Source organism: Paramormyrops kingsleyae, unplaced genomic scaffold (assembly GCF_048594095.1).
Source record: "Paramormyrops kingsleyae isolate MSU_618 unplaced genomic scaffold, PKINGS_0.4 ups264, whole genome shotgun sequence".
In the NCBI taxonomy this organism is placed as follows: domain Eukaryota; kingdom Metazoa; phylum Chordata; class Actinopteri; order Osteoglossiformes; family Mormyridae; genus Paramormyrops; species Paramormyrops kingsleyae.
The window spans coordinates 1-12,793 of record NW_027326202.1 but is presented as its reverse complement, the minus strand read 5'-3'; the positions used below and the strand labels follow the sequence as shown (position 1 = coordinate 12,793).

At 41.9% G+C, this 12,793-nt stretch overlaps 1 long non-coding RNA gene and 1 other non-coding gene across 2 annotated transcripts; both read left to right on the top strand.

Annotated features, from left to right (window-relative positions):
* Positions 1-4,855: 4,855 nt before the first annotated feature.
* On the top strand, positions 4,856-4,928 carry trnav-aac (transfer RNA valine (anticodon AAC)). The gene has a single exon. It is a non-coding gene; the product is annotated as a tRNA-Val (tRNA).
* A 3,103-nt stretch (positions 4,929-8,031) lies between these two features.
* Positions 8,032-8,487, top strand: LOC140587474 (uncharacterized). Its single transcript, XR_011989151.1, has 3 exons — positions 8,032-8,065; positions 8,138-8,279; positions 8,429-8,487. It is a non-coding gene; the product is annotated as an uncharacterized lncRNA (long non-coding RNA).
* The last annotated feature ends 4,306 nt before the right edge of the window (positions 8,488-12,793 follow it).

The following is a 12,793-nucleotide window of genomic DNA, read 5'->3' as shown; positions in this document are numbered from 1 at the left end:
TGGCAAAGGGATCCTCACTGGAGCGGAAGAAACTGGTGAAAAATATTTAAAATTATTCAGAAACGGTCATATCCTAACAATAGAGTTATCTTGATGTGAATACTCATGATTAGACCAACCTGGTTGTAGAGATGCAGGGCTGCTATATTCATCATGCCTGAATGATACTGAGATTGCTGCCATAGGTTTACACCTCCCTATCACAGAAAAATGTAACGTCATTCTAATGCCCTGAAAAACTGTCCTTTATAAAACATGTAAACAATGAAAAAAAAAAAAAGGTAATGCATGCAAACCCACATAACATTTTAATGAGTGGTCTCACATATCAAAAGGGATGTTCAAATTAGTTCTAATTATTAATCCATACATGTACTTTTGCTGTGCATCTTGTGTTTGTTTCTGCATCTTTCATCCTGGAGACTTTTAATTTTACTCTGTTAATCATTTACATACGAGACCCTTGAAGTATACCTACAAAAAGCATGCAAAACATGAACTGTGTACTTACCCTTAATGATGAGATAAAACCACTGTCAGTGTTAGTAGAAAAATTGAACACACATGTTAGAACACGCCTGAACATGGCCAACCAAAACAGCAACCAATTCATTTAGAACAGATAGCATGCAGTAGCAATATGACCTTTGACCGATCCAAAAACTTCTGAACCTGAAAGAAGGACATATAAAAGCAATTACTATGATAATACAATCATTAGAACAGGCAAAATCTTAATAATCTAACTATTAAACAATTAATTAATTGTCTGTGCTGTGTGGATACTCTTGCTGGAAGTTAGAATGGAGTCAGAGTAAAACCTTTGGTAATAGGTGCGCCTTCACCTTTTGAACCTGAGTACACAGGGCAGAAACAAAACAAAGAAGAATTTACCAACTTACATAAAATTGAAAAAATTAAATGTCTCATTTAAACTAATGCAGAAAGAGAGCTGAAGTGTCTGTGCTTGTATCTGCGAATTTGTGTGTGTGTGTGTGTGTGTGTGTGTGTGTGTGTGTGTGTGTGTGCGCGCGTGCAGATTTATGTTTGTGTCAGGTTTCTTACTCAGTTGTCCTTGAAGTTTGGATGGGGATATGGAAAGCATCATTTTCTCCAATTCTTCATCATGCTCCATTTCTGTGACAAAGCACAAAAGCAAATGTATGAATCATCACGTGTCATCCCACATTATACATTTGTTAATTTGAATAAATACACTGTTAACAAACCTGGAGGATCAGAAGCAGATGTTAAAATGACGGAGGAAGCAACTTCCTTTGAAGCACTCTGAAGCTGGCACTCTTTCTGTGTAAGGTACTGTTGTAGTCTGTACATTTTGCTGCCAGGTACACACTGATTTCGGAGGATGAATGCCGCATATCCATCCGCTCTGTTCTTCCAAATATCCCTCCAAGTTTTGCGAGCATGAATCCCAAAGCCAACCAAGTTGTCATCTTCAGTTGTCACAGGTGATTCCACTGATCTTTCAGCTAGATACTTAATTAGGTCTTCAATCTCCTGGAAGCATCTACTGTACTCAAGAAATGAAAGCAAGCTGTCCTTCTTGGGACCTTCTGGTTTAAACTGTCCCGCTCTCTCCTCCTCCTCAACATTCTTAATCAAGAATATGGTATATCCTACATCATTCTCTAGCAGCCACCGGAATGACTTTCCTTTGTACTTTCCAAACTGAAGGATAAACTCTCCCAGGACCTCCTGTCTGTCGGACACATCTCCTCCTCTCATGAAGACAATGGAGCGCGCATTCTCCCTGACCTTGTCCTCCCTCACAGGGGCCGACCTGTCCTGGAGATCAGGGTTGTTTTTTATCCTTTTGGCTTCATCAGAGGGATCTTGCCTCAGATAACCAGTTGGCCCTTTCCTGAAGCACACTTTGATCTTGCCTGGGAAGATCTGACATGTCTTCATCATGATGTGCTGTACACAAAGAGCTTATTAGTTTTTATGAATATGAAATCATTTAAATCCTAATTTAAATAATCAGTTATTTAACTGGCACAAGTGTAGATAAAATGACTTTATAATTGTTATATATCATATATATATGATCATTTGTTTGTACTTGCCTTGTCTTCAGAAGGGAATAACAATGGAATTATACTTCACAACAATGTGAATTATTAAACATCTTTTTAGACCTAATATTAATTAAATAGCTAATATACAATCTATTTACAAATAGCTAATATACAATCAATCTATGTTTCCATTAAAGACAGACATATTCCATATTCCATATAGCTTACTGACACATGTTCAGTTGTTTTCTATAAAAGCAATAGAAACGCAATAAATCTAAACAGTGAACTGAGGTGAAAAATTAATAATGTTATGCTTAGATTTATTTTAATCATCTGATTTATTTTAAAATGTAAACTATTAGAGATCTCTATAGCCAGCCAAAATGGTGCCCTATACACAGTGAGGTCAGGTGAGAGGGTACAGTGAGTGGGGGGAGGGGTGATCACGCAGACTAGCGGTACAACAGTAAAAACTCCACCGTTACTCCTCTATCTAACACAAAGATAATCACTATTTACTCTATACCTTTCAGTGCACTGACAGATTTATTTTATATAGCCTACTGACTTTCTATAAAACGCATCTTATCCAGATAGTGAACTAAGACATAAAAGTAATAGCCTACTAATATAACTCGATTCACTTTAATGATTTGATTATTTTATATAATTACTTAAGAAACTAATACAGATGTTCATTTCCAGCCTAAGTAAACGTGATAATGCTGGCCCAAACAACTTTAGGTCAGGTGAAAGACTACGACGGGTGGGGGAGGGTTTGTAAACGCAGACTAACGTTAGGAACAGACAGCAGGTAAAGGGGGAAAACACACATTATATTGTTAAATAAATGTCTAAATTGCTGTAATGATTACAAAACCGGTTGACTATCGATGGTATAAATCGTTGTTTTATTACCTTTATGAGGAGACCGCGTATGACAAATGTTACACCGATAAAGTGCATCACAGCGAAATACGAAGATACTTATCCATTAATAACTTTATTAATTTCATTCTCTAAATTTTAATCACTAATCCTCGCTTAGCGTTAACTTATGATTTAGTAAATAAAGTTAATGCGAGTGTAATTTACCACACAAAGACTCTCCGGTGGGGTGAGATGCGGTCATCGGTGATAAAAGTGACTGTACTGTACAGGTAGCGCGTCTCTCGGCAAGCGGGGGGCGGTTTACTACGAGACACGAGTGGAAACAGCGCCAAGATTTCCACCAGAGGCCAAAAATATATTACATCCGTAGTGCTAAGAACTACCATTGAAAATGAATGGGAAAAGTTAAGAGAGTTAAGCCTAACTATTCTCGGCACCCGCGCGGGAGGTCCCCGGTTCGAAACCGGGCGGAAACAATAATTGATTTATTTTAATTTCAAAGGCGATGGTTAAACTTATTTTTCTTTTTTGTCTCACGCGACTGTTTACAATTTTGTTAATATTGGTCAGAAATTAAGCAGAAACAATAATAATATGTTAAATAACATTTTATCAAACCACCAACTATCAGCAATCATACCATTAAAATATACAATTCAATTTTAAATAATTACTGCTACAAACATTACTTTTCTTAAAAATAAATCATGTTAGCTCTGAATGGCATCCTATTAGTCATTAACCAGTTTACCATGTGACCAGTACAATTACTGCACACCTAGAAGAATCTCAAGTAATAACAAATAAAACACAAAATAACAAAAACATTATCCTATATGTTGTTTCTATGGGAAAACCCATGCGTGCTTTTCCAAGTTACAAATATTGTTGTGACATATGTCTCCAAGAACACAATGACGTACGCTCATACGTTTCAGGGTATGGCATTGAACACAGGACAAACAGAGGTACAAGACATTACAGTACGAAACAGCACAATATAAAATGAGTAGGCAAAAAAAGCAATACATATGTGCAATGGGACCAGAGTTTAAAATGACAACAGTATGGAAAAATATTAAATATTATTATTTTAAATTGATGAACTTGTATTAGCAAACATTCCACAAGAACACAGGAATAATTGTTGCTGATAATGGGCCTCTGTACACCTATGTAGATATTCATTAAAACAGCTGTTTCCAGCTATTATAGTAATTTACAACATTAACAATGTCTACATAGTATTTCTGACCAATCTGATGTTATTTTAATGGACAAAAAAACTTTCTCTTTTCAAAAACAATGAAATTTCCAAGTGACCCCAAACTTTTTTTTTTTGTATATTTTTTTGCCGTTTTTTCATGATAATGGCATAATGTTTTTGAGCTCTTGTGAAAACGAACATAGTTTTTTTCGTGGTTTCATTTAGTCGGTAGTTTTCGTGTTCTTCCATTCATCACTGTATTGAAAGACAGATGGATGCCTGCGAAAACCCTGAATCAAACGTTTCACGGCTCACTTAGACTACAGTGCCTCTAAAGCTGAAGACTTGCTATCTTTCTTGACTAACACTAATGTTAATATTTTCTACTGCAAGGTATGACGGTTTTTCAGCCCGCGTCAAGCCTTGATTAAACAAATATGAGACGCGCTGATCAATATATTCCTGCATTTCTAACAGGATAAATCCATCTATGACATGCTGTGGCCGCAATAAATTAACGTTTGACTGTTTGTTCAACCTTGCAATGATTCCGTTATCACGGGAAAACAACGATTGTTCTTAGAGGAAATTATCCTATAATCATGAGAAAACAGCATAGAAATTATGTTCCATAGTTTGTCATAATTCCAATACTCAGTAACTCAGAAACTATTATAATTTCAATAATCAGTTATACACAACTCATAGAACCAGCGTTTCCGTAGTGTAGTGGTTATCACGTTCGCCTAACACGCGAAAGGTCCCCGGTTCGAAACCGGGCGGAAACATTAATTTTCTTAAAACATACATTGCGTTGAATAGCATCTAATTACTCATTACGCAGTTTACCATATGCCTAGGGCGCCACATGGGCCCTGATTTGATTAGTGCAATTACTACACACGTAGAAGAATCTCAAGTCATTTACGTGCAAATATGATGCAATTACACATAAAGCACAAATAACAAAAACAACTTGATATAAGCGCGTACGGGAAACCAATGTGTTATTTTCCATTAAGTGTTACGGGTGGGGTTAAGCCTGTATGTTTGCGCTGAATTATTTTTTATTGTTCATAACATTAACAATAACAATGTACATCAAAGAGACTGGTATTTTCAAATGTATAATAAGTTTATACAATGTATCGCCAGAAGTATATCAGAATACGTGTGCGTTTAATATAAAAGAAGTACAGAACATTTAAATAAAATTAATATAACAGAAAGAGAAGACTATACAGCCAGATCAAAGATTTACCATACTCGACTCTGAAATATATTTTAAAATGTATAATAATATATTCTGAATAGGTAACGTGACGCAAAGTCGAAACGTGACCGATGATTTGATTCTAATTATTTAATATGCCAATTTCAGTTCACCCTTTCCTACCCCAGCGTTCCACTTGAACCGATCGGGTTATGTAGGGCTGCACCCCCACGTCTAGGGGGAGGAGCGGCGGCCGCCTCACCTGGGGTCGATTTAAACGCACCTGTGAAGTAATGGAGTCTTTCCTGTGGGACAGCAGCTGGAGACGGCATGACAGCACACCCAGACAGTGCGCTGCCCAGTCCGCTCGAGATGAGGTCAGTGTTTTATTTATTTATGTATATTTAAAGTGTATTTGAAGACACCCCCCTCTCCGCATGGGCCTTGTTTCTAATTCATTTGCGTCGGTTAAAACCTACCAGTGGCATCCGCAGTATCGTTCATTCGGTTTGTTCAAACAATAGTTTGCCACATTTAGGTTTCACCGATGTCCTTTGGTTGTATTACCGTTGAGCGTGTGCTGTTTGTAATCGAGGGCCGTTTACGTCAGTTTCTAAGCTCGTTTGCTGTAGTATGCGGGTGTGGAATGTCATGCCGAATTTTGTTTCCTTTACTGCGCAAACGGTTCAGTTCACGCGCGCCCTCCTGATTTGGTTGTGGTTGGTGAAACTTTGACAAACTAGTAGCCATTTGAATCAAGCCTGTCTCTTTTACTCTTCCAGTGGCCGGTCCATTCCCTCATGGCCTAGTCTCACAGAGATGTCTTTGGACACCGTGCTCAACCTGAGTAGTCCCCACATGTGTGTCCCAGAACCCTGGCTTCTCCCTGGCTGTAGCTCCATGTACGACAGCTTGGTCAGGTTGGTCAGGAAATGATGTGCAAACTGTGACTGGTCAGTCCTTGTCCTGTGACTGCAGGTGTTTTGCTTTAAATAACCTCTTCCTCAGTTGCAGTAACTTGGAGACAAGCTCGCCTCTCTCTACTGTGAGCACAGATGATGCGAATGATGCTTTTGTGCAGAAGCCTCGCAGGTACTGTCCTGAGTCCCCAAGTCTCAGCTTGTGCCTTTCTCATACTGTCCTGAGCCCCCAAGTCTCACAGACCCATACATATGTCTCGTACTGTCCTTTGTTGACTGAAGTACGTTCCAGGGTTGCCAGCTTCAGTCAGCTGACCGGTGTGAGATTTTCAATTCAAGACAAGTCTGCACACTTGGATGTATGTAAGAGTTTTATTACCTTGTGAATAGTATGTAGAGTTTGCAAACTGCCTCAATGCTTTAAATATAGCTAATTTAGGTTTATAATGGAATAATATAGATTTGCCAAAGATTTCTTTCATGATGGAATCAAAGCGTGAGTCACACCAGATGCATAAGAGTTGGCAGCCCTGCATCCACTTTGACTTGCACTTGGTTGTTTTGTCCTGGGAATCTTATTGTCCTGTTTCCCAGCCCCAGCAGCCAGATCACCATCATGCCCCAGTACGTCCTGGATAAAGTGTGTTGCTGGATTAGTGTTGATATCTGGTTTAAACTCTTTAAATCAGGTCTTCAATCCTGGAGCGCTGTATACTGCGGATGTCCACCTCCAGTGTTGCTGTGGGGACAGAAGACATGGACGGTATAAGAAGGTTGGACACATGACTGAGACTGTTCTTGTTGTGGTCTAAATGATGGCAGTGATGCTGCAACTGCACCCTCTAGTTGGTTTAACCCACTTCCTATTAACCCTATCAGTCCCGGTTGGTTAAGCTGCAGTGAAAACTAACTAGTTTCTTTACCGTACTGATGAGATTGTGGCTGAGCTGCCAAAATTTGTATCTAGCCATGGTCAGAAGACTGTCTTCTGTGTAAATAAGTACTTTCTACGTTGTCTACAAGATGTTGATGTCTGTTCCCTCAGATCCCAGTCTGAGACACGCTGGTGGTATCGACCTCTGGATCCGTCCAGGTGTGAAACCAACGAGTCTGTCTTGAAGCGCCGACAGAAGCAGATTCATTATGGAAAGAACACAGTTGGTTACCAGAACTACCTGCGGCAGGTCCCCAAGTATGCTAACTCTCTCGTATGAAGATCACACTTAAACACTCCATAATTGGTAAGAAGTCGTGTGCTGGAATCAAATGAGTATTGGGAGATCTTGGTAAGATGCAGTCCTTTAATTTCCTGGGGTATTCTTGGATAGGCTCCAGACCCCCCCCATGACCCCGAATAGGGCAAGCTGACAGAAAATGGATGGATGCATCAAGTATGGTGCAGCCTTTGCTATATTGGGTGTTTCTCGGGCGGCGTTCAGAAGTTTGTATTGTATAGAAATTCGATTTATTCGACTAGCACTTGGTCTAGAAGCAGTAGGAATCCAAGAGCAGTTATCAGAATGGCTTTTAATTTGCAGCTGTACATAATTTTGCTTGCATGAGATTCATCGGACTTAAGCCTGTGGGTCTTGTGTACTTGCAGGTGTTTCCGCATCCCTGGACTGCACCCCCGCACCCCTAACAAATATCGCACATATAGCCGCCGCTCCTGGGACATGCAGATACGCCTATGGAGACGAGCACTTCACGAATGGGACCCCCCCTCTGATGCACCCTGTCCTGCTGCTTTGCCAGAGGTGGGAGCAGAGAAGCAGGATCCTGTGGAGCAAATGTGAGTCCTGTCCTTGGTGATGGCACTGGTATCAATGAGGAGGTAATGAGCAGTTGTGGTTGGTCCTCACAGGGGACACCTGCTGGAGAAAACTGGTGCTGAGCTGTGTGAGGGAAGAGAAGGGGAAGCATCAGAAAGCACTGAGGATCTGTCCATGCTGCAGTCCTCTCCTCCAGCCCAGATTTCTCCAGACAGTTCTTGGGTCTCTATGCAGGTATGTTGATTTAAATGTGGGGGTGGTATTGTTCCCCTCGGATCTGGCTTTCAAGCTCTAAATGCATCCCTCTGCTTCCCATCTACACAGGGTTACAGGTTTTTGTCATGTTGATCATCTAATTCAGTTATGGTCTTTGCTTTCTCCAGGCCAACACTACTGTGTTCCGGTCTTCACCCCCACAGCCCAGCCTGGCTTACTCTTTCAGTGCTCAGCTTTCGGCTGAAGAGAACGTGCTGGGTTGGCTGCGCTTCCTCATGGAGAATGACCGTGCCCAGTGCGCTCAGGCAGAGCGGCCCGCTTGTGGTGACCAGCTGCCATGGAGACTGTAGTGAGCAGGGCATCAAGTCACTGTTCCTTTATTACAAGCTACAAAGGATTTGTTTCTCTTAACGTGTTTGTTTTGCATGGATATGCGCACATCTTGGTTCTGCACGCAATGGACATACGATGTACTACATGGTTTGTTTAGGGTTTGTTCAAGTTTGAAGCCAATCTCATCCACTGCTGCACTATTTAAACTGCCATTTTAAAGTTCTCCATCCACTCAGCTGGCTACTTACGACGCTCACTTTGTTCTGTCATTTGATGCCTTTCAGTTCAGTGTGACCCCTATACTCCTGGTCTCCAGTGACTCTGCATAGATCACACTTTGGCTTGATAAACTGTTTCATACATTCCCACATTGCTTGTCACTTGGTCCCTATTTCTCAATTTTTGATGTTCTTTGTGTGTGTTGGGGGGTGGGGGGTTTTATTTTCAGTTTGTCATTTTGTACTTTAGGTACTGATGTAAAGTGAAACTAATAATAAAAAAAAATGCTGTAAAACTAGCTGGTGTCTTGTACACTTAATTTCTTTTGCGACTAAGGATCATTCCTCTTATCTATAGCTTTTGAGTGATTCAGTTTGGTAAATTGTGCGTCGATTTGATTTGGAGCACAGGCTTGTCGGGCTGGGGGTGAGGATTGCGGTAGGATTATTTGTCATGCGCTGCTCAGAATGGCCGCAAGGAGGCAAGAGGTTTACCGCTGTTCCGTAGTGGGAGAATACTAAGGCTCCCCCTTTGGGTGGGATAAGGTAGACTGCTTTTTTTTTTTTGTGTCATAGTTTCAATCAAATGTATCTTGGCGCTTGTTGAGCAGTACGCAAGAATTATGTCGCTTATAGTATGCATCTAGCCTTAATCCAAGAAAAGGTTTAATTGTTTACGTTCTTAATGTGCACGGCACTGGGAAGGCTCTATAACCAGACTGAAAATTACCTATAGTCGGCATGACTGCGCCTAATGACACAATGAGTGTCTAACTACATTACCCATAATTCCATTGTTGGTTATATCCACTGGGCAATCTCTTTGCAGACCGCATTTTTTATTACAAAACTTAAAAATTATTTATTTGTTCTTGAAGCATATATCGTGCATATAATCTTGTTAATGTGATCATGACTAATTCATTTGTTGCCCCTTTTATGTTCATACTTCCGGCCACTCTCCGGAACCTTCACAAAATTTCTTGGGGAAATTCGAAATTGCTTTTTTTCTCCTCCTGGAGATATGCTATACTAATTTGTCAATTAGCGCTTTATTAGGTAAGTATTAAAGTATGTATTTGACTAATAGCATAATAACGATGTATTGGATAATCTGAAAACACATAATCGGATGAAGGGAGTAGCAACACCCCTGACAGTTGGTCTGTCCCGCGGAGTATTTATCCTTAGCGCAAGGCCATTGATTGCGCCGTGCAGATCTTGGTTGCTAAGGAGACACATTGGGCAGGTAACACACATTCACGGTCGATAACTAGGTAATGTTAGCACACTATGTAGTTAGCTAGTTAGCCAACTAGATAGACAACACTGCACGCCTTGACATGTGCGTTTTGTTTTTTTAGCAACGCTGTTGGATGTTAGTTTGCTGTTGAAGGATGTATCGATGTGCATCTTAATGCCCGTTGTGTGCGGATGTAACGCCTGTACCCGCTGGTTGATGATATGCCATGTCATATTTATAGTCATGCCCTATATGAGTACTGTTTTCCTTTTGTAATAAAGGCCTCCGAGTTTGCTTCGCTTTGCGGAGCCCCCTCTGTATTCCGTTTATTATGCGATCGGGCTGTAAGAAAAAGGCATTAACCCGGCAGATACTCTCCTGGCCGTGGTGCACTTGGCAGCTGGCTAGCTAACTATCCGGCAGTGGGTAGCAATTAAACCAGCTCCGGGACTTAGGCTTTCTCTTTCGTTGGTGGTTAATCATTTCTATTCGGCCATTAAGCTAGCTAGATGGCGAATATTTATTAATTACTTTATCGTTAGATTACGTGTAACATCCCTCAGACAATATTTACTTGGCGCTTCAATACTGCTCGCCAGTAAATAAATATCGAATATGTATAACTACAGGATACGGCAGTCGGCTAAAAATAGCTCTATACTAGCACCAGTTTATTTGTTATGGTTCGCTGGCCAGTGAAGGAGCCTGACGTTCTGCTTTTATAGAATGTTGGTATGTGTTATGAAAAGGGATGTATACAGTGATTAGCATGTTTTAGGGATAATGCTATCTGGTGTTATGCTAGCTGCTCCGTATCGCTAGCGCTGCTTCGTTGCCAAGGTAACGGGCCCGTTTTAAATGGCCGCGGCTGCACGGTGAGCTCAGGCCGCTCTCGGGCCCCCCACCTCCGGGCCCCCATCCACGTTATTGCGACGGCACCTTAAGCTTTCTTCATCTGGTAGTTCCCTCTGGTCGTCAACAGGTTATGCTTGTAGTCATTTAGCGACTTCCCCTCATTAAAGCTTATGTCGTTGTCATAATAGTACTACTGATGTTGCTGGTGTAAGGTGTTAGTGCGTCTCCCAGTGATAGAGTCCAGAAGGCGAGCTTGTATTTAAAGTATACGTATTTAAAGCACAAGGTATGTAAATAATTTTAACGGTGAGCTCATGCCTTTTGTTATGACTCCAGTCATTGAAACCTCATTATGACGACCTTATATACTCAGTCAGTGCTTCGCTTTCGAGTCGAGACAGATTGACCAGAACAAAGTCGCAGTTCGTTGGAACGTGGTTTTGCAGTAGCCGCAGCTCTCGGTTTTATTGCTGATTGTTGCTCCGTCTGCTTTCCATAACCAGCGAGCACAGAACAAAGGCAGAAGCGAACTCAAGATCTTCCTGTTCAGCTTGAGGGTGTTTAACTCGCCTGTTGCTTTCTGAGATGCGTGCTGTTGCTTTGACCAGCTTATTTTAACTTGTTATTCTGCAGCTTTTGTTGTTAGTGTGGTCCTGACTGAGATGAGTTGCATTTGTTCTGTATTTAGAAGTGCCACACGATCCTGGAACTGGGAAATTCTATAGAGTTGTTCTTTGGGGAGTGTGTGTGTGTGTGTGTGTGTGTGTGTGCGCGCGTGTGTGTACACGTGTGTCTGTTTGCATGCATGCATTCGCAAGCCTGGCTTTTCGTCAGTCGGGTGGATGGTCGGCTGGTTTGCAAACTCATCGTAGCAGCAGGTTCTGTAAGTTTGCATACGCCTATGGGCACCTGTCGCCGCTCGGCAATCCGGGAACCATAACCGTCCTGCTCAATGAGAGAGGGGGAGCGTGCAAAATGCTTTTGTGGGCCCTTGCCATGCGTGTTGTTCACAGCTTGCAGAGGAGCCAAAGGAAGGCTACGCAAAGGTTAAGACCTGCCCTCTCTTAAATCCCAAAGCCTACAAAAAGAGACCCCCAACCAGCCCCTCCTGGCCTGTCCAATCTGTTAAGGGATCTGCTGTCGCAAAGATTTTTCCCGTCCCTTTTGTCGTGTGTGATATGATTGCTTTTTTAAAATAGCTGATGCAAACTGGGTATTTACTGAGAATGAATTTGGGAAGGGATCCCCTTCAGTGAAGTGGATTCTTTTTTGTTTCTTTCGGGAGTCTTCATGCTCGACGTGAACTCTGCTAAAACCTTGTTTTCCCTCTACTCGCTGAAATTCCTGTGTTTATATTGCTCCATGCTCTCCTGGGTCCTGCTTCTCTTCGCCCTGCTCTGGAGTTTTTTTTTTTTTCTTTCCCTTAACCCCCCCCTCCCTTTTGTCTCAGCTGCAGAACTGGTATGAGTTGCACTCGGCCCCCATCCCATCTTAGTCCTCCATTACACTCACCCGGGGGCGCAGTATCCGCACGTGCACGCTCACAACAGCAGGGCTCGGCCTCAGGGATCGTCACACTCAAGCGAGCTCGGCTGAATACGTTGTGCTGATTATAGCCTGAACAGCCGGTTGTGTGGCGCCTTGGAAGCGTGCAAGGAAAGTGTGTGAAAGGCGTGCGAGAGGAGTGCATGCATTTGGTGCCCTTAAGCCACGCTTAGAAAGTGCGCCTGTGTACTGTAGGGTGCAGCGGTTGTGGAATCTGACTGACGCCAGCCAGGCAGTAAGGAAGCTGCCATTTTCCTATTTCTCTGTGACCTATAAGGAGTGTTCAGTGTGAGGACTGTAGTTGAGCATTTTATTGTAAAGAAGGTAGTGTTTGGTCC